Raw genomic sequence first — 22067 nt, 5'->3', positions numbered from 1 at the left:
ATGAGAAAGTGCCTACCCCAAATAGCTCAGAATAGACAGAACAAAGATTTGCTCAAGGTTGCAAGATGTACACAACAGAACTGGTTCTCTCATTTCAAATCCAATTCCAATTCATCTTTCTTTCTGAAATGGACTGGAAACTGTTCTATCCCTGTAAGGAAAACAGGTCCATATCACTAACACTCACAGGAGTTTAGTAGTCTGTGGCTAAACACAGGAGGATGTACAGATGCTATGAACAGAAAGGCTAAATTATTATTTAAGTTGAATGAAGATGAAGATTTTGCTACAGTCTTCACTCTTCAGAGTGATAGCAGCAGAAGTAATCACTTTGTTTCACAGACTTCTCTCCCTGTGAAGCTTCCTATCCTAGAGGAAGTAATGGTTTGGTTTTTGCCATCCTTTTTCTCTCTTCCCAAATATAAACCCCAACTTACTGTCCTTCTAGAAAAATTCTATCTTCAAAATGCCTGAGCCAGGTTTCTACAGATCTAAAATTTACTAAGAAAAATACTTTTGGAACCCTTTCTAGTTGTCTTGTTTGTCTTTTTGTGCCCAGTTTCTCAAGACCTGGTTGGGAGATCTTGGCAGAGCGGGAGAAAGGGAGAAAAGATGCCTGCTCAGATAAACAGCCTGCTCCTGCTCTTCACTGGTCCCTTGCCCAAAAGATCTGATAACGTCACAGAATCTATGTTGTAGAAGATTTTCACGTTATCTTAAAATCACAGACTCATAGAATGGTTAGGGTTGGAAAGGACCTTAAGATCATACATGGGCAGGGATGTCTCACACTAGACCATGTCGCCCGAGGCTCTGTCCAACCTGGCCTTGAACACTGCCAGGCATGGGCATTTACCACTTCTTTGGGCAACCTCTTCCAGTGCCTCACTACTCTTACAGTAAAGGTCTTCCTTGTATCTAACCGTAACTTCCCCTGTTTACATCAATTACCCCTTGTTCTATCGCTACAATCTTGAACCATTAGCCTACAGCACGTGGTATTTCCTGCACTCCTAACCCAGGCATTCAGCTGTATGGAACATATCTGCATCCAAGCATATGCCTGGATTACTGGTATACTGGAGCCTCAGAACCAGGGAGGTGCAGAAAGCCAGAGGAGCAACATGTGGGAATTGCACATATTCATGCAGCAATTCCTTCTGTAGCAAGAAAACAGCAAAAGGTACCATGTGCCTAAGGAGACAGGTCTGTGTTTGTTCTACTTATCTGCAATGAGGTCTGTTTCTCAAAGTCCTTCCATACTGGAACACAGAGGAGGTCAAAGCTACTACTGCAAGCCAGGGGCCATGATGATTACCATGCAGCTGCTCTATGCTATGTCTGCAGTAATATATCACCACCGATTCTGACCCCAGGAGATCCTCACACAGAGCTCTTTTACCACAGCTTTGCAAGGAATTAGGTTTTGGACGAAAAGACACTTAATTATAATGTAAATTAAGAACTATGGAAGATGACACCTAGGTTTTTGACAGCATGATTCGCAGTGGTTACTTTTGTCCTTTTAATGAAAACAACGCAATTAAGGAAATCACAGTCGGATAGAGCTTGCTTGCAGAAGGAGAAAGAACTACAGTCACTGAAGCACATAGCAGAGCAATGGAAAATCAGCACTCCTCCACAGTTCATGCAATGAACTATTCACAGTGCCAGCTTTGAACTATTCCACAGGGCATTTTGAATAACACATTACTTATATGCCTGGAATAAAACACAGGAATCTTAACATGACACTGATTCAACTTTGTAAGTGTTCAACTCATAAATATCCTTAATCAACAAATGCATCCAGATTAAGATTTTTTTTTCCTAGGATTTTTTTTTAAGTCTCAAATTTCAATTGTAATGGAAGGTATTATATGTGCAGTTTCTAATATTACTGCTCAGCCTGCAATGAGATGATGTTATTGTTAAACTGAAGGAATTCCTGTTCCATGGTGTTGTTTTTGGCTGATCCAGTATTGTGGGTTAACCTCATGTGATGCATTTTCTCTAGAACAAATTTCCTTCAATTCATCAGCAGAGATTCAAGCTGCTCTGCTAAGAGTTTGTGACATTTTTTTGGAAGTAGCTATGAATATGCCAATGAAAAGTTAACAGATTGTCAGGAACACTCCCTTGGGAATGACGTTTCTAATTTTTCTTTATTCTTTATCTTTTGTTTATCCTCTTTTCCCTTTCAAGACTGTATCTTTCCAGCCCAGCAAAATTGTTCTGTGGAGCTCTCTACTTAAGACACAATCCTAGAGAGCTGCAGAAGAACCCAGACCAGGGAAGAACAATCTAATTAACTGCTAGAATGGATGCCTGGAGCAATAAAGATTCAAGAGCAAACCCGCAGTTAGTGGTTACTGTAGACTCTGTTCCTAGCTTTCTCAGCCTCATTGGATGACTACTGCTGATTGATTACAATCAGGTATTTCAGACCCAGCCACAAACATCAACAAATTATCAGTGGTGCAGTCAGTGCAGATCCACCAGCAGGTCACCTGTGGAATTGTCTTTAAACAAAAACATTTTCCTATGTTTCACACAGGACAGAAGCAGCCAACACAGACAGTAAAACTGGAATGAACTCTGATAGAGTCATCTGGATCATGACAACAGTATAGCATTAAGTATTTAGTCAGTGGGAAGGGGCATGTGATTGTAATATAGCTAAGTCATCAGTCTTGGTAATTACAGGTAAGAAAACAGTATACTCATCCAAGCAGTAGAGAAAGATGGATTAAAATAATATGATGCCAGTAAAGACAGGTAGGGACAAATTCTTTTGCTCTCAAGCCAATGAACATTTGCTATTTATTTTCCTCTGAAGTTCTTTGTATTTTATAGAAACAGACCATTTTTGAAAATTCTCATTGGCTCAAAACATGTGCTTGTCCAAGCCTCCCTAAGCCAGAGGGCACAATTAAGAAGAAAAAAACAACAATTAATGAATGACCGTTGACATATGGCCCTGTTCAAACATACACGTTCCTCAACAAGCTCAGTAAACTGCAGCTTTGAATTGGATACAGAAAGAAATATCCCTCCCCCCCAAAAAAAAGTTAGATTTAGCTCAGCCATGAAAGCTGCTCTCTTTAATGTGGCAATAACTGGAATACAAGAGCTTCACATTCCCCTTTTATATGTTTAACCTTTGACTAAAAGGTTAAACACTTTCCTCACAACTGACTCACATCAGGAAATGCAAGAACTATACTCTCCAGATGAAGCCTAGCTAGCTGCAAAATGCAATGTCAGCATCTGAAAAAACAAATAAATCCTTGTAAAACAAGGATTCCTTGTGCAGTTCCTAGTACTGCTACAGGGGCAGGAAGTGGGTCAGCAAAAGGGTCTTTTCCAGACAGAAGAAAGCTGAAACAGTGATGGGAACAATAAGGAAGTTCAGGGCAGGGGGAGAATTGGCTCCAATTTGAAACATCTCGCTGACATCTATTTTAAATGCATTGATGTATTAAAATCCCCCTAGCAACATAGCAGGGGAGTTTACAAAACATTAAATGGAATATCTGTGAAAGCTTTCCATGTTTTTCGTTCTTCACCTTGCAGATATTCTAGGGCCAGATTTTCATCCAGTGTCAACAGGCCAAATTCCCTTCACTTGGCTAATGAATGTGTGCTCAGGTTTGACTGGATGTGTTAGTTTATTCATCAGAAGATGGTGGCCAAACTCTGGAACTATAGCAGCTCCAAGCGAAGTAAATCAAATCTGCAAGTACTTAGCGCTTCTGAAATTCAGGTCTGGGGACCATACAGTGCTGCTGATTCTTACTTAGTACCCTAACTGCCTAGAGATGTACTTCAGGTTAAACACAGGTCCTGTGAGGTAGGGCAGAGGTCTTGCAGAACGCTGAGGAATGAAGGCTGCAGGACACAAGTGCCGAGCACTGACCTCCACACAGGATAAAGCATAAAGAAATAAGCAGAGGTGAGTCTAAGGGTGACCTTAGAGAGGACTTGTTGGAAGGGACTCATACAAGTAAGAGTGAGCCCACAGGGCCCATCATAGGAAGACCCAGGAGTGCAATTCCTCTACCCAGATTATGTTGGGGAACAGGAAAAGAAATCACTATGAACATGGCAATCAACATCTGGAAGTAAGGTCTTTCTGCATACATGGACACACCATGGCCGATATGAGAGCAAAGCAACAGAGATACTGAGAAGGTCTTGGTGGGCATAGATGGTGCTATTCCCCTTCCCCACAACATACTCTGGGAAGGATAGGTAAATGTAGGATGTGAAGAACCAAGCAGTCTTTTCAGGAGCAGATCCTCTCTGAGGTGACCCCTAAGCTCTGAACTTATCATCTGCCCCTCCATCTGGGCTGATCCTGCCCCTCCAGCCCCCACTGCTCCGATCAGCCTTCTTCCTTCTACATTTTTATTTGGCTCATTCTTCTCTGGGAGGAGAAAGCCCACCAGAAAAAGTCATAGGCTCTAGGACTTCTTGCTCTTCCAGGCTTCCTAGCTGCTGCATCTTCCCCTGTTGCTAGCAACCAAGTCACACCGTTGCTCTGCTCATCCCTCTCATGACATCATATAGCCTCATGCTTTTGGTGGTGGCAGCAGGAAGAAAGACACAGGAGCATTCTCTTGCCTAAAGCACACATTTTAGGGTAGAAGGGTGAGCTGGCACCTCTGTTTGGCCCAGGACATAAAAGCTCTTGCAAACCAAAGCACAGTGTTAAGAAGCTTAGGAAATAGCTGTGGCCAAGTTCCCTGTTCCCTTCTACACAATAAGGCAATTTTGAAACTCTCTGTAGCACAGCACAGCATGGGGTGGTGTCAGGGTGTTGTCCAGAAGCATCCCCTTCAAGACAATGTTCAGAGAGGATGTGTTCCAGGATTCAGAGGGAACAGAGATTCTTGTCACGGCAGCAAAACTCCTTCAGATGAGTTTGTGTGGGTGCAGGCTTTGCAGCATATTAGGGCATAAAAATACTTCTCTGTATTTAGCCTGGAAAGAAGTGATCCTAAACCATGAAATAAAATTATAAAATAAAATCAGATCGGTAGGTGTGATCTGTCTGGCATATATAGAGAGTGACAACACTCTACTACCTGCTGTCCTGAAGGTCTGTTTCCTGCTTCCTTCATTGTATGTACAGTATAGCAAAGGGTAAATCCTAGCTCTAGAACCTTGGGGGACTTTTGTGATCAAGAACAGACTCATTTTAAGGAAAGCAGATACTGGCCCTTACTTAGTGATTCAATTTCCCTCCAACACCAAAGCAAAATAAAAAGAAACTCTCTGCATTTGAAGAGTATTCAAAAAAAAAAAAAAAACCAACAAAAACAAACAAACAAACAGAAAAAAAAACACCACCAAAACAAAAAAACAAAACAAAACAAAAAAACCAACAAAAAAAGCCTAAAGTTGTCTTGGACACTGGGATAAAGAGAGTGATGAGGTATTTCCAATGCACTGACCTACAGCACATGTTGTACTGCACAGTGCTAGCAGGGGATGTAGCCACCACCTCAGTGTTCCCCCGAGGAGACCCACCCCTGCAGTAAATTATGGGTTATACCAGGTTTACAAATGGCAGTGAGGACTCTGGCAACCAGCGCATTTCAAAATCATCAGACACTCATGTTCCAGCATTTTGGTATCATAGAATCATAGAATCGTTAGGGTTGGAAAGGACCTTAAGATCATCTAGTTCCAACCCCCCTGCCGTGGGCAGGGACACCTTATGCTAAATCATATCACCCAAGGCCTCGTCCAACCTGGCCTTGAACACTGCCAGGGATGGAGCATTCACAACCTCCCTGGGCAACCCATTCCAGTGGGCAGTATCAACCGTGGTCATCCTGCCCCTCTCACAAGAAACCTTTCAAGCCAATATTTTACATGAAACCCACAGCATTTGCTACAGAAGTTGTCATCGAAACACTGCATTTTCTGCAGCTTGGTATGTGATGATAACAGGCACCAGGTGGCGATGTAATTTCAAGATTAGCGGTACCACAAAATCATGTTGTAGTAGAGTGTTAAAATTATTTTCTAGACACTTTCATATATCATTATTGATCGAAAATGAAAATTGTATCACTCTCTAGCATGTCAAAGCTGACATACACTGACTTTCTGATCCTCTATAACAGGATAAATTTGACCTTTAAAAGACTAAAAAGAGGGTTACCTCAATGTGGAATAATCAACAGCTTTCAGTAGGAGATTTTGCAACAGATCCCGAGTGAGTTTGCTCATATTTTTGTGTATGCATGTGCATTTCGAAGAGCAGGAATAATTTGTGGATAAGCAGATTGAACTCCTGCCCTGCTCATGGAAATGGCAGACACTGTGCATCACTGTACTTTTGCAATGACTCTTCACTGGGGGAGAAGGGGGGGGGGGAAGAAGTGGGCAGAACAGGCATGTAAAGGCTGACTCAGTGAACAAATGTTCACCTAGTGGAACAAACAGAAGAAAGTAATAAGACATTAACAAACATCCCAGCTTGCTGACCTGAATAGCTGGCACCAAGTGCTCAGACCTGTAGCACTAATGAGTTCCCTAATTCAGGATCAGGAACGAACAAACCTCAGGCCTTTTTTTTCTCTCATCAGGAGTAGCACATTAAAGTCAGCAGAGCTATTCTGACATACATTCCTATATCCGGATGCCAGATGGGAAATAAGTAGCACATTTTTAAGAGTGAGAGTGACTAACCATTGGAACAGACTAGCAGGGGAAGCAGCAGATTCTCTGTCTTCTGAGCTCAAACTGGATGTCTGCTTTGTGCAGGCTGTGTTTTAGTGAGACACACTAAGCTCTCTGAAAGGACAGGAGTCTATGGTCTGCGATTAGATAACATACTATTCAATCAGGCTCTTAATTTAATTAATCTGTAACAGCCAGAGCAAATGCAGGGAGAATTTGGCCCTGTATTATTGTTTCTCCAGCGGGTGCATAAACCAAGCTTCTGGTGGTGTAAATACTTGCAGTGCAGGATTCATAGGTTCTTTTTTTTAGTAACTCAGCTGCTGGTATAATCACATTATTTGAAATTCACATTAGCTCATCTAAATTGGTTATAATACAAGTGAATTAGTTTTCTTTCTGGAATGAGTACCTTTGCTCTGCATTGCGATTTTAGATAACCAAAATCAAGCCTAACTTACAGACAAAATCTGTGACTCCAACACTTTGGATTTACTATTGCATTTTTGCTGGTAAAACCCACTTAAGATTCAAGCTAACTTGCAAGAGATGGACACATATCATTCAGGTAGAATTTGCCTCTCTCTGCAATAAAGTACAACCTTGGAACTTCAAAATAAACAACAGTGATATCAAAGATTCATTTGTATATTATCTCTTCCAGACAGCAAAGCCTGTGAGATAGTTTAAAATTATTTCTCATCAAAAAGACATATTTCTCTCCAAACAACTAATAGAGTATTTAGTTTGTCTGTGTGTCCTCAAACACATACATTTACTTCTAATGAACTGGGCTACAAGAGTATCCAGTGAAGATGGATCCATGCTACTGTAACTGGCAATTGGCAAAACCGATTTGGAAAACTTCATCAGCTGACTTTTGTAACAAGTTCTAGATGAGCCAGTTTTTGATAACTGGGCTAGATCGTGCCTACGCTTTAATTTTTTTTTAACAACAATGAACATGCCTCCAGCCATAAAGTTCTGCACTCGTTCAATTAATTTTGATAGTCTAGTACATGCAAGAGCTAAGATACCTCTAAATGGGTATGTTTCATACTTGGTGTTTCATTATTCATTCAGTATTCATTGCAATGCATCTCATCTTGATTAATGCAGTGGATATTCCCATGGATATCCCTTCAATTAAAACTGTGTTTTAATTCATGACTGGTGTAACTAATTGAAATAATGCTTCCTTTTCCAATCATGTAATCTACACATTACAAAAGTATATAACAGTGGTTTTGTCTGCTCATTAATAAGTTCCATAAAGAGAATAGACCAGAACTCTGTTTCTTAAGATAAAGGAGATGAAAAGCTTATTTTCTTCTGCTGTTTAAATATTAGATGGCTATGAATAATTTGTGAATTTCCTGTACACATATGTGCCCATCTCCAAACATCACTGCACATAAAAAAGGAACAATCCTGTTCAGAAAGCAGTGACTCAGAATAGTCCCAAGACACCTCCCTGGACTGTATGGTGGAGAACACAGCAAGCTAGCTCTTTGTGGCTGTCCATCAACACGCTCCATTTTCAGTCACTGTGACATTCTGCCCCTAGTGTAAACCCACTGAAACGATTTGGGATCTCTGCTGCCTTCCACCTTCAGAGCTCACCGTAAAAGACAACTTTTGCTGCTTCCAGGCAGAAAAGCCTGAATCCCCAAAGGACTGGCTGCAGTGGAACAGGCTGGCCCTGCCTGGTTTATACCTGCCAGAACAGGGCCCAGCCTGCGCAGTACTGGTGTTCAGGTAAAGCTGACTCCTAAAACCCAAGCTTTGGGTCCCAAGGCATTAGTGCTTTTCCAGATTTTAAGATCAGACACAAATCTACATAATAGATATCTTTTGGGGATTAAGTTACGTGTCACAGTTAATATGGTGAATAAGCCTGGGTTGTTTGTTTTGTTTTTTTTTTTTGTCCCTGTTTTACATACTGCTGCAGAAAATGGACTCTTCTGCTGTTCTCATAATTTTAAATCATGAATACACATTGGCTGTCTTTTGGGTCGCTGCCCTTTTTCTCGAACAGTGTGTTTTGTTCTGCGTCAAACAATAAACCAAACTAGGCACTTCCTCACAGTACTCTTCTAGTTCTTCATGTCCCTTTCATTTAATAGGATTTTAAAACATTATTTCAAACCCATTCTTGCACTGCATCAAAGTTAAATGGCACGTTCCCTGGGGTAGACAGATACTTGTTCTCTCTTCGGTTAGTAGTGCACTTTGTAAAGCACAAACTACAGCCAGCTATTCCAGTAGACCCAAGCTTAAGCTGTGTTCTCCTGGAAAAATATATTACCAAGTAGTAATAAGCACACCTGTATGGTTTTTGTTTTGGGTCAGGTGGTAGGAGATCATAAATTCATTCACTCTCCAGGATTCAAATCCTGAATGAACACAGATAATATGAAAATCTTCCACTGGGGAAGTTAGGATATATATTCATTTTTCACTGCTTCTATTTTAGGGACAAAGTCAACTTCCTATTACACCAACATAAATTCATAGTAATAGCACTGATATTGGTGTTCTTGCCCTGAGGTATACCCCTGTATATCAAATTTGAGTATGGTCCTTCATCCAAAGGTGAAAGGCATGGTATGAAAAAATGCTGATTATTTCTTAACAGTGGAGTGCCTGCAGTGTCATTACCAGCTGAGCAAATATGTGTTCTCAAACTTTTGAGGATCATTTACGAACAAAGTTTTAAAATACATTTTAAGATGGGAGTTTAAAAAATTGAAATCCCCAATTAAGCATGCATTGGTTTTTAGTATTTCTCCTCACTACTCGGAGAAATTTGCTCAAAATTCAGGAGAAAAGCACTGCCCTGCTCTGTAGCCCTCCAGATGCACTACTATGGGCTAGCCAACTGGCAAACCACTGACATGGGGATTCCAGCAGTCAGACCCTACTGCACCCCTACCATGACCTGCCCCTCTCCTAACCTCTGTCTCTGATGTCTTCATTCTGCTCCCTGCACCTTATATTTAAACTTCAAGCTGGGAAAGTACCACTGTTTGGGGCAGTTTTGAAAATAAGTCTCGAGAAGGGATTGAATGAAGCCTGTGTGGAAACACTTTCTGGGGACTGATGAGTGTATGTTTTCTGAGCACAGTCCGTTTGGCCAGGGCCTGCCTCCAGGAGTCATGGCCAAGCTCTAGCTATGCTGGCAAAGCCCCTTGCAGATACTTGTCATACAAAGACTAAAGCAGTTTCTCTAAAAACATTGCTACATCAGGATGCCGTTCTCCCCTCCTCCCCACACCTCCAGCTAGCAACTACTCTAGCCAAATAATGTAGTATAAGCCTGATGTCATTCTATCTGCTTCTCCCTATAAGCACAACAGCAGTCAGTTACAGCTTTTCCCCATTAATGCAACAGCGATAAGTTGTGCTCAGAGCCCTAAGCAGGCATCTGATTACACGAGGAAATAGACACTCAGTACCACACCGAGTAGGTGTGAGTGATGGCACAGCCAATGCACAGCCACCCTCCCCAGTGCAGCTGCTCCACTTTGGACTCAAACTGAAATCTCTGGCATGTTGCTGTTGAACATCCAAATTGAGCTGTTAATTGAAGACTCTGTGTTATGCTCCAAAAAATTCACCTCAACAAGCAGACTCAGCTCTCTGTTCTCTGTTCTCCTCCCACCTTGCCCTATCTTCATCCCTTTGGCTCCTTATGTGAAGTTAGCACCTAAGTCATCCTCTGCAATAATCTAAAGGGGTCATTTTCCTTCTGTATTGTGTTTTTAGTTCTTTTTTGGAACTATCCCTACCATTTTGCAGACCAGTTCCCAGCCCCAAGAGAACAGTGCATGCCTGCTGTGGGTGTTATGTGAATGGAAATTATGTGGTTTGGAGTTTTACATGAGAATTCCTGGAGAAGGCAAAATGTTGCAAATAACCTCCATAAATCATCTTAAACAAAGCTCAGGAAATGCCATAATGATTTAGCTAGTAATATCTAAAAAGCAGTTCACGCTGTTCTCTGACTCCTGGTAAGTATGTTTGCTTAAAATGTAATTGAAAAAGTACTGTTACCACTTACATTTTCCATTTAGTATCTGCTGTCTAGGCACAGCTCACTGCTGGCAGCTCTTGATTTGTACTATGCAGTATTTCATCAAGTAAACAACAGTCCCTCCGGGGCTACAAAATAAATGGCTGGAGGGAGATAGGTACCAATCAGAAAACGGCTGGGGAAGGCTGGAGTGAAAAGCTGATGACATCTATAGGCTGCAGAGTTCAGCAGTTTCCTCTGCCCTTCACCTTCCTCAGACATTCAGGCTGAGAAATGGCAAGCCTTTACTCAGTGTGGGATTCCACACTTAAAGCACCAGTCTGGTTATTTATTGTCCTGTACTGCCTCACACATTTTTTTTTTTTTTTTTGTCACTGCAAAATCCTGCCTAACCACACTGCTGTTTTTTAAGAAATACTCTTTGCAGGTGAACAGCCAGACTGAGGAACCAGGCTAGTTTAGGCCAAATCAGTGATGAGTATTGCTGGGGAAGAAGATACATTCTCTACTGTAAAATAACAGTTTCAATAAACAAGTATAAGGTAACAAAGTTAATATTACTAACCACAGACATAGTTTCAAGACAGCAGCAGTAAAATCTGTGATCATTCCTCTTACCAATATTCCATTATCCTTAAAGACAGGATAGTGCACGAGCTGTTTTGAGGGTGTATGCAGTTATAAAATTCTCTTTTGCCTCATTGGTTTTGTATGAAGAAAATAGTTGCCTACAGTCAAATCTATTTACTTGCTGTCTCTCAGGTAAATGTATACCATTCAATAAAACCTCATCTGTCTTAATAAACAGATAAATATTACTTATTTAGTATATAAAATCAAAACCAGGACATCCCACATTAATTCCAAGATGTTAGAAATTACTTGTTTACCCATTTACTACTAGGTTTATTTCTATTTTTTTCTTAGCTGGGGTTCAAATACGTTTAGTAAGAAATGGCCTCAGTCTGGTACTCCAATACAAGACAAAGTTAGAGAGAAGAAATATCTTTTTTTTTTTTCCCCCTCACCAACAGGAGCTGAGGCACATGGTAATTTGCTCATAGACTCCAAAAGTCTGCGTCAGAGCTGGAATTTTAATTTAGATCTCCTGAGTCTGTGCAGTGCCATTTCTAATGTCTCAGTGAAAGCAGACTTGAATTTCTGTCACATTGCTAAAAGCAGCAGGCCTCAGACAGGGCTCCTTCAGCTTCCATACGTGACTGCAATGCCCCAGAGAGTTGCTCCTACTGACAAGAGGCACTTTCTTTCCCAGCTGGCAAGGTAAGTGTGTTTATTATTTTCTCAACCTGCGCTTTGGAAGGTTACTTATACAGGCTTAGAAGTTCATGTGTGACTCTTCTGTGCCAGTCCTCAGAGCCATGGTCCCTGCTGTTGAATATTTGCAATGCTCATTAGATACACAGCTTTGAAGAGAGATGTATCAGAGAAGAGGGCAAATTGCCACAGCTGTCTTTTCTATAAGTACTTACCTACGCTTATCAAACCAGATGGGAAATGTGCCCATCCTATACTCTAGGCACTCTTCATGATTATTTAAAAGTGCAACATAACAGAAAACCAAAATCAATATTGAGGAATTCTCCACAGAGACAGGGTGGAAGTACCCAGGTCAAGCAATATGACCATCACAGAGCAGGTCCCAAATCAATCCAGAATATGATTTATCTATGCAAATAAAAGAAAACAACAAATCAAACAAAAAACAAACGAACAAACAAACAAACCAACAACAACAGTAATTTTTTTTGAGCAGTGAATAGCTTCTAAGAAATTCTGACCTAGAAAGCTCAAGCAATTTGTACATGATTGGTCATGACTACCAATGACTCTATAAAAATCCCTCTCTGGTTTCTCTCTCGCTCATGCCCCTAAAGGTACCAAGGATAAAATACAGCAACTTCACAGCCTCTGTTCTGATCCAGTAAAACAGCACTCAAACGCAGGATGCAACCATTTACTTTAATGCCGCTTTGGAAAAAAAAGAAAAGCTAACAATAAAACACAAAAACCCATTGACAAAGGTCTTTCCCCACCTCCCTCTCCATCTGAGGCTTTCCTAATCATTCAGTGCCATTCACCGGAGGCTGTTGTTTTCTCCCAGGAGGTGACAGATGCCTTGAGAGTGTATTAAGGTATTCTGAAATACCTTAAGTGGCTTTCAGAAAAAGCTGTGACATTTAGATGCAGGGAGAACAAACCAGGAGGTTTAAAACACCCCACTGGCAGGGTAGCTGAGAGTTGGGCATAGAGTGCCTCAGGACACAGAATTACAGCCCTCCTCAGCTAGCAGGCAGGAAATGAGAACCCATTTTCAAATACAACTGAAATCCCAGCCACTCCAGTTACAATTCTTTTCCTTCCTGCAGCTGAGTTGGCAGCCAAAGAGTAAACCTTGTACTGCAAGAAAATATGCTATTATTTTCTTAAAGAATCATGTCCTAGTTCGTATTCTCTTTAGATGTTCATCTTCTAGGAGGTCCAGATTTGTTTCCAAGTATTCTAAGCAAGCTTTTTGAAACATCTCTGCATTTGACATGTTGGAAAATACTGAGGCAGTATAAAGGTTCACTGAATTTACACTTATTAGACTTATATAAACATCACTCAACTGATGACCATCTCCCTTTAACAGGATGGGGACAGTTTGCTAAAGTCACTGGTTTAGGTTTTGAAATGCATTCTCCTGGTAAGAATACAGACTAGCTTCAGGCATCTGTCCTGTTTAAACCACGACACATCACAAATCACTTATGCCATGGGCCTGTGACAGAATTGCAGGCTTCTGGAATTTTATGTTAACCATTTTTTCCCCCTCACAAGGCACAACCATTTCACCCCATCCAGGTTTCCAAACTCATATTAGCACTGTTCTTTAGTATTCTGTGTTCTTACATTTGTTCTGTCCTGTGTTCTATTGGATTCCACCTTGATGCATGATATACCCATCATGGTTTATGAAGGGATTGCTTTAGTCTTCTGACGCCACAAGCCCTAGTGTTTGCTTTCTCAACAAACTTCAGGTTGTTGAGCCAAACCAGAATGGTTCCAAGTCACATCAATGTTAGTTTGCACATGTGTCTGAGGCTGTGGTGCCTTGTGAACAGTAGTAGAGCTGCCTTGTGCTTCTTTTGTCTTTGGTCTCAGCATCCCAGAAATCCTGTTGATACTGAATGGGAGCAAGCTTGGGCAACTAACAACTAGTCCCTTGGACTCACCTGACCCTAGGCAACCCATGCTAATCTAGGGTTAACATGATAATCCCAATTTATTTAGGTGACACAGAGACAAGTCAAACTGAATTCAAATCAAAATGTTCCTTTTCTACTCAGGAAACAATACAAGCAATTCACTTCAATGCTACAGAAATATCTGAGGACTCCATTTCCTAACCAGCATTTACCGTAACTTTTCAACACGCAGAAAGGAAAACCTACCAATATTATTATGTTTGGCCCAATTCCTGATAAACACAAATTTTCAAATACCAGAATTTCACATGGGACAAAATGCTTACATTTATTTGCTCTTTTACTGCAGAAAGTGGGAAAGAATACTAAGCATAAATAGATCAGCCTCCAGATTATTTCTGCTTTCAGATGGAAAGATGAAGGCAGAAAGTGACTGAACTCTGACTGATCCAAGGACAGAAAAGAACAGTAAATCACCCAAATTACTCTCAGGAGCCAGGAATTCTGACTGTTCACTGCTGTAATGATTAAATGATGATGCCAGTCATGATAAAAACTATCTAACAGGAGAAGGTGGGCATCAGAACCAGAATTGGAGACAACTAGAGCTAATCATACATAGTCTGTGTAATCCCAATACTTAAAAAATAAATACTTTCTCCAGCCCACACATGAAAACTGGATCACTCCATACTCCTATGATGCATTGTACTATATTTCTTGTTAGAACTGTATCAACAGTCTGTGTAACACTCTTGTTAACATATTAAGTTAGAAATAGGAAGTAATAGTGAAAGCAAGAGCATCTCTGGTTTTCTTTCGTGTGTGCATGCAATATATAGTGATAAGTGTCATTACTCTGAATTAACAAGAATGAGATTAGACTGCTTGATTCCTGGGTGGCATTATATTAAAACTGAAAGTGACCCTTTTGTTGCTTTCCTGCTCTTAGGGACAGTGCATCAATAAATATAAACAGGACTTCCATGTCATAAAATAATTAATGTCTAGAGAACTGACATTCAAAGGAATTGATTAAAATGCTGTAATTTTAATAAGCACAGTGGATCTTGGGTACAATTTCCTTTGAAATATGGATCTAGTCATGCTTTAGTCTGCTTTAGGCTAGTCTCTCACTATCACATTGTAATGAAAACTGGGAAGGGAACTTTCAGTTGATACTTTGGCAAATACACAAAAACTTATTCTTATCTCTTTTGTTTCCCGGTTGTTGAACTGTTTCCAACAGCTACTTGAATTCAAACAGCTCTGGCCAGGCTTACAAAGACCATGGAAAGAGAAAAATTAAGCTTTAGACCTTTCAAGACTTAGTCCACCCCGGAGTTAAGCACACAACTTGGTACAGCTTCAAAAAGAATTGCCCTGGCTTGTACCATGGACAAGTGTGACATTAGTATATGAAACAAATCTGCTCTAAGTCAAATATATGCAGGTATGAACTCAGAGTAACACCACTTTTGAAGTTAGGGCCTGAGAGCAAGAAGTAAAGGAGGGTGTAAGGCAGGTTTGGTCCACAGCCATACCATCTTAAGTTCGAAGTACAGTAAGCTCTGAAGAATTCAAGAAAGAAACTCCATTATTTAATAGTTTTGACCCATCATTTAGGTATAGAAGGGATTTTCCTATTACTTCATCTAGGATTGCTGATAAATTTGAATCTTCAATGACATTAATACACAAAATAGTACTTCAGTCTAAACATACAGTGCCTTGACCCCCCAGATCAGGAATGAGACAATCTCCAGGCTGTGAGGAAATTTAATTCCCTCATATACCATCCACTCCACAGAGAACTGATCTCAGTAGAAGCTGAAATCTCCTCATCCAGAATTTTAGCACGACTGCATTGGAGCTCCTGCTTCCTTAGACATTGTGCATCACCACAACCCTCCACCTTGCTTTCATTTGTGACATCCTGGCATCCACAGGTATCTACTGCCCCAGTAGGTGTGGAAGCTCTGGAAGTTCACTGAGAAGACGGAGGTATGTTTCATGAAAAAGAGCCATTTCCAGCTCCTTCATCACCTTGTTGCTGGAGCTGGGAGGCTACCTCACTCTCTTGAATGGTCCAGAGCAAGAACCTAGGCTCTGGAGAGGAGTTACAGGGAGGTAAAAGCAAGAGGCCCTGAAAACATTCAGTCAGAGCAGGATCAATTTGGGTCATACAGAACACAGTACAAGGATACTACAATACTTAAGAAATTCTGTCACCTTCTCCTTTTAGTACCATTTTAAATCGTGTGGATTCAGACTCAGGATACTGAACTCCCATCATTTATTGTTGAATACCTCATATACCTCCTCTTGCTTCTGCTATTACACATTAATGAGACTAGAAGATCCATGGATAAATGTTGCTGTTTGCTACAGCTGTGTAGCCCCACTGAAATTAGCAGTATTGAAAGCATTCAGTTAAAAGAAGAGTTAGCCCATTTTATACTAATATAACAAGAGTCACACCTGATGTTGTATTTTATTGTCCTGCTTCAGTTTTGGTCTCATATTTCACTGCAGCCAAGTAATCCAAACCCATGACAATGACAGTGGAATAAAAAAGGACACAAAATATTTTTAAATCATAAACTGTGGTTCTTTTCCTTCTGTATTTTGGTCCCTGAAGACTCAGACCAGGAGAAAAATTTATTTTTACTTTTAAAGTTAAGATTTTTAAAATGTAGCTACGGTTTAGCCATAACAGCATTAAATGCTTCCAGACCTGCAGTAAAATGTTGCAGTTTCTTGACACTGCCTTTGAACACTGTCATATCACAAGTACTGACTCATGGAAATGCCTCTTTCCCAGTCAGTTCCTGTAGGACAACAACCTCCACGCAAAGATACATTTCACATCAACAGCTAATTAATGCAACACTTCTCTGAGCTAACACTTCATCAATGTTCCACAGATGAATTATGTACTGAGAGATTAAGATTCAAGATCATTTCCCCTCTCCAAATTCAAACTTTGGCTGCCTCCCAGCTGAGTTGTTATCTGAGCAGGTGCTGTTTTCCACTATCCTGTTTACCTGACAAACTGATTTATACAGAGAAAAAAATAGGTAGTCAAGCTTAAAGAATGACAGAAGGGCTTCCAGTAGGTCCTCTGTCTGGGGCACTCTCTGGACTGAGAGCACACTGAGTCATTAAGCACCTTAACTGTCTGTCTTCACAAGGATTTGGTGGCACTATGTGAGGAAGTCAAGCTACATTTCCAGAGACAGATTGCTAGATTTGCAGCTTGTCCCCTTAACAACTCCAGTCAGAAGAAGACTTTTCTCGACAAGTAATAGCTAAGAGGTACGGTACTGAAATGAATCCCTCCCCTTTCTCCTGCAGTACTAAGGTATCAGCTGGGCTTTAACAAGCCAGGTAAAAACTTTTTAACGGCCCACTTTCAATTAACAAGGCTCCATTTCCTTGACAAAGTAGCACTTTGCAATAGGCCCTAGTAATGACTACTCACAGATCTCAAGCTTATTTATTGCTTTATTCTGATGACATTATTTTATGTAGGAAATAGATGGAAAGATGAGATGTAACTATTGCCACTCAGGAATAGAGCAGTAGTCCAGTTTGCTCTGAACACTGCTTCTGCATCTGGTTTATACAGAATGCTTAAAAAGAGGACATGAAAGAAAGGAGAATTAAAAAAAACTAAAACGCCCAAACCCCACTTTCTTACTCTCCTTGCTGTCAGGGCCTTAGCCACTTCTCATAGGAAACTCTTTATCTGACCCCATGTGGTCATGAGCTGGTATCACAAAACATAATGACCAGTGTTGCGGCTGACAACTACATCACACAGTCACTTGCTCACTTCCAACCAGCGGGATGGGGAAGAGAACTGGAAGGGAAAAAGCGTGGATTGAGATAAAGACAGTTTAACAGGTAAAGCAAAAGCTGTGTGCACAAGCAAAGCAAGGAATTCACTCGCCACTTTGCATCGGCAGGCAAGTGTCTACCCAACTCCAGGAAAGCAGGGCTCCATCATGTGTAACAGTTACTTGGGAAGACAAACGCCATCACTCTGAACATCTCTCCTTCCTTCTTCCCACAGCTTAATATTGCTGAGCATGGCATCATATGGTCTGGAATATTGCTTTTGTCAGCTGGGGTCAGCTGTTCCAGCTGTGTCCTCTCCCAACTTCTTGTGTATCCCCAGCCTACTCACTACAGTAGGGGTGGAGGGGAAAGCAGAAAAGAACTCAGTTCTGTGTGAGTGCTTCCCAGCAATAACAAAAACATGACTATACTATAAACACCATTTTCACAAAAATCCAAAACATAGTCCCCTACTAGCCCCTGTGAAAAAAATTAATTCTATCCCAGCCAAAACCAGCACAAGCAGTATCAGAGCTGTATAGCCTGGAGTAAGGACACTTGCTTTCTTGAATAATAACTGGTCACTTTTTACACCTCCTTCTCTGAAGGACTGTGACAGTTCACCCGCTGCTTCATTTTAAGAAGATACAGCAGGATACCCTACCTTTAAGATAGGGTAGGGATACAGATGTTATACCACTGTGTATAGTGATAAAAAATTACTTAAACTGAAGGGTGATTGTCATCTTAAGTTTGGATGATCTTTCAGTTTTGCTGAATTCTGTGCTAGAGTGCCGTATGAATCCTATGTCAGTTACTCCTACTGCATCATACACATCAATGGCATGCATTACCCAAGCACTAATTAACAGAAATTGTTAATTACTTTCTTAAATGGTTATTACAGAAAATTAAAATTCTGTGTTTCTTGCAGTATATAAATTTTATCAGTGTTCATATTTTGCATGTAGAGAGGTACTAAATTACATTACTGTTACTGCAATAAGGCAGTACTCTTAAGCAATACCAATAAGGCTTTTCAAAGACAATTACTCCCAACTGGTTAGTTTCGGTAAAGGAGACTCAAATCAAATATTCTTGAAAATGTTTTGTTGTTTGTTTGAGGTTTTAGTTTTTTTCCCAACCAAAAGTAAGTCAGACTTATATTATGGTTATTTGTGCAGAAACAGTTTGTGTAATGACAGAAACAGGCTAAGAATGAAAAATACATGTATGTGTTAAGACAGATGACATTAACAGTGGATCTTTCCACATATTCTGTAAAGCATTATAGAAAAATTATCAGTTTCATTTACTGCAAAAGGAGTATCTATCCAAGAAAAAGGCCAAAGTTGTACTAGAAGACTTTCAACTGACACAGGCCATTGCTATTCATTTTTTCTTACTGTCATTCTTCGTTATTAATGTTTTTCAAATGGAGAAAACTTAATTCATAAACTCTCATATGTCACAATTTGGATTAACTTTTGAGCACTGCCTGATGAACTAGGCTTTGTCACAACAGGCAGAAAGAAAGGGTGCTGCTGCTGCTGGCAGTTCAGTAATGCTAAGTGGCAACGAGACTCGGAACGAATACCAACTAGAAGAATTCAAAGAAAAAGCTTGAAAACAGCTTCAGGTGCCAGACAAAGCAGTCTTGCAGAGCATATGCCAACTTCTGACGACTGCATACAATATGCAAGTCCTTGATTTCTTAAGTTATTTTCAGCTAAGGAATATACATATATATCTTGTCTTTATGTTATCTGCTGTGACATGTAAGTTAAAATTCTTCACTGATTATATGCACTGAAACCTAATTAAACCACAAACAAACTTCACCTTTCTCCAATATACTGAAGACATTTTTAAAGCCATCAAGATACTATTAAAACCAAAAAAAGTTACTTTCTATGCTGACAACCTCTTAGAAATATAATACTGAACTCTGCTCAAGGTATTGATCATAAGATCCTAATCAGTTTGAGTGCCCTGGTGTAGATTTTTGGCTTGCCTTATGTTGATCCCCTGGGGCCACCATTATTCATATATATGCCTCTGTACAGCCATAATTGCTGGTACATTCTGGCAATGAACGAATTTCAGTAGCAAAGGGTATTTATCCCAGACACATAGAAAGCTTAGGAAGTATCACTGAAATGATTCTTTAATGAACAAGTTACCTGAAATCCCATGCTTTCAGATATTTCTGACCTTGGTAGGCCTATTCCAAATCAGAAGATACTCTCTATGAAACATTTTTCTATGGGACTCCTGGACCAAATGTGCATGAAGTCTCTTGCTACCAGAGCTTGTATTTATGTACCCAAGAAGGATTTTTGACAATAATTTTCTTCAATCTGGAGCACGAATACTTGCTCCAGAGAGATATCAGCAATAATAGATAATCAGAGAGATAAACAGGTAAAAATCTTTAGCCATACTCAGCTATATAGACTTCAGCTATATCAAGTATCCACCAGTTCTGCTTTGCAGCAATGTTTACTCTGAAATATTAGTTTACTAATATTTGCAAGACTACAAATGTCCAAAATCAGGTAGGCTACAGTGAACATTAAGAAAGGGCAGATGATTGTTTCATATATAAAGAGAGAATTTGTTAGAAACACTGCTAGCTGTTTCCTGGAATTGAATTTTTTTGCAGTCAAGAGGCAATATTCTCTATAGTGACAGCCTTCCCTTTCAGAATTGTGCTTTTGCCGCCTTTTATTTTCCCTGAAATCGTAGCAGCTGAAGCCAGACTGCGGATTTTTTACATATAGGGAGATCTGGCTGGTGAATACTGTAGTTTTTGGCAAACCTTTTGTTATTTGACTATTTGTATGTAAAACATGCAACAGCAAGAATGCAAAAAACATACAGAGCCAATGTTTTGAATGCTAGATGTGGACAGAAGGGATCCTGCAGAGGTCAAATTAATCTAGGGATAACTGGGGTATTTCAATGCTTTAGGAAGCTTGGCATGTATTAAAGGGCAACAGTTTAGAGTCAACTGTATACATCTCATTGATTTCTTTATGATTAAGTTTCCACAGCAGCCTTTTTCTTGCTGGCTAATACAACAGACTTCATGGGCTATGAGCATATATAATGTGACATGCTGTACTTCTCAATGGATTGCATTTCTGTTTGCAAAAAAAAAAGATGTTTTTAAGCACCTAAAATTCAGCCTGTGTAGTTTCATGCTTTTGTAAGAGTCTCACCTGCTTTGTTACAATTCAGCCCTGTTGAGCTGCTGTAAAAAATTGCAATCCTGACCTCAGGAACTTACTATCTAATTTAAAATAAGATACTTTAATCAGTGATAACAAATATCAGGGGAAAATGGAACAATACAGGCAATAAGATCAAGCAATTACAAAAGGTAACAAAATTATTTTGATTTTAGAATTTCCCCATCAGATCTTAATACCTAATATTTTGTTAATATTTTTTCCTACCTTTTCAAGTCAGCTCTGCACAAACTGAGCAATCCTGAACTCACAAGAGCTCCAAAAGTGGTTTCAAAATTTTAAACGTGTTGCATTTGTGAATTCTGTCTTGAACTATCTCCCAGGACCTAAACTGACAGAGCACAGAATGCCCACCAATTTCCTTAAGATAAGCAGTTACTCGTACCAGAAGTCCCATGAATACCAGCTACTTTTGAAAACACATGCATTGTCTATTTTATTTTTGTTCCTTCTCATATTCATATATAGAATGATCTAAAGCTTTTCTACTTCTCATTATCAGACCATTTTCAAAATTGTACCTTCTCACAGTATCAAAGCACATGCTCTCTCCTTCAGCAAAGGTATCTTTCATGCTGTACCCATAGAGGTCTGCAGGCATGATCTCATGAAATCACACTGCCATTAGTGCACTTTTTGTCATCAGACAAGGAATAGCAACCTGCCATTATGATTTCCTCTGAGCTGTATGCTTGGCCATCCAAGCCAAGACTTCCTTTGCTTTTCTTGAAGCTCTAAAGTGAGATAACCTCACAGCCCCAATCTCAAACTTTAAGATTTTTTATTTCTGACTTTTGTGCAAATAGAGGTTTTTACCTCAACCAGAAATTACGCTTCCAAAGTTTTGAATATGACCATCTTAGCCTTCTGCAGTATGTGTTTACCAAAATAGCTGCTGGTGATACAAGCTGAGAGAGAGGAAACCCCAGGACATGCACCATATAGTGACAGGGACAGCAGCAGAAACAGCAAGTACTAATTAAAACAGTTCTTCATGGTTTCAAAATGTCTTTTCCATGAGGCATTAAC

At 40.0% G+C, this 22067-nt stretch overlaps 1 long non-coding RNA gene across 3 annotated transcripts in view; it reads right to left on the bottom strand.

Annotated features, from left to right (window-relative positions):
* LOC133274198 (uncharacterized) overlaps positions 1-22067 on the bottom strand; it is a 46677-nt gene that overhangs the window by 15711 nt on the left and 8899 nt on the right. The gene's annotated exons all lie outside the window — the stretch shown is intronic.

The sequence above is a fragment of the Pezoporus flaviventris genome, unplaced genomic scaffold, assembly GCF_033815535.1.
Source record: "Pezoporus flaviventris isolate CSIRO_AGI_PZ_B2104156 unplaced genomic scaffold, CSIRO_AGI_Pfla_v1 ptg000036l, whole genome shotgun sequence".
NCBI lineage: Eukaryota > Metazoa > Chordata > Aves > Psittaciformes > Psittacidae > Pezoporus > Pezoporus flaviventris.
Note: the sequence above shows the minus strand (reverse complement) of the source record. Positions and strands in the feature narration are given on the sequence as shown.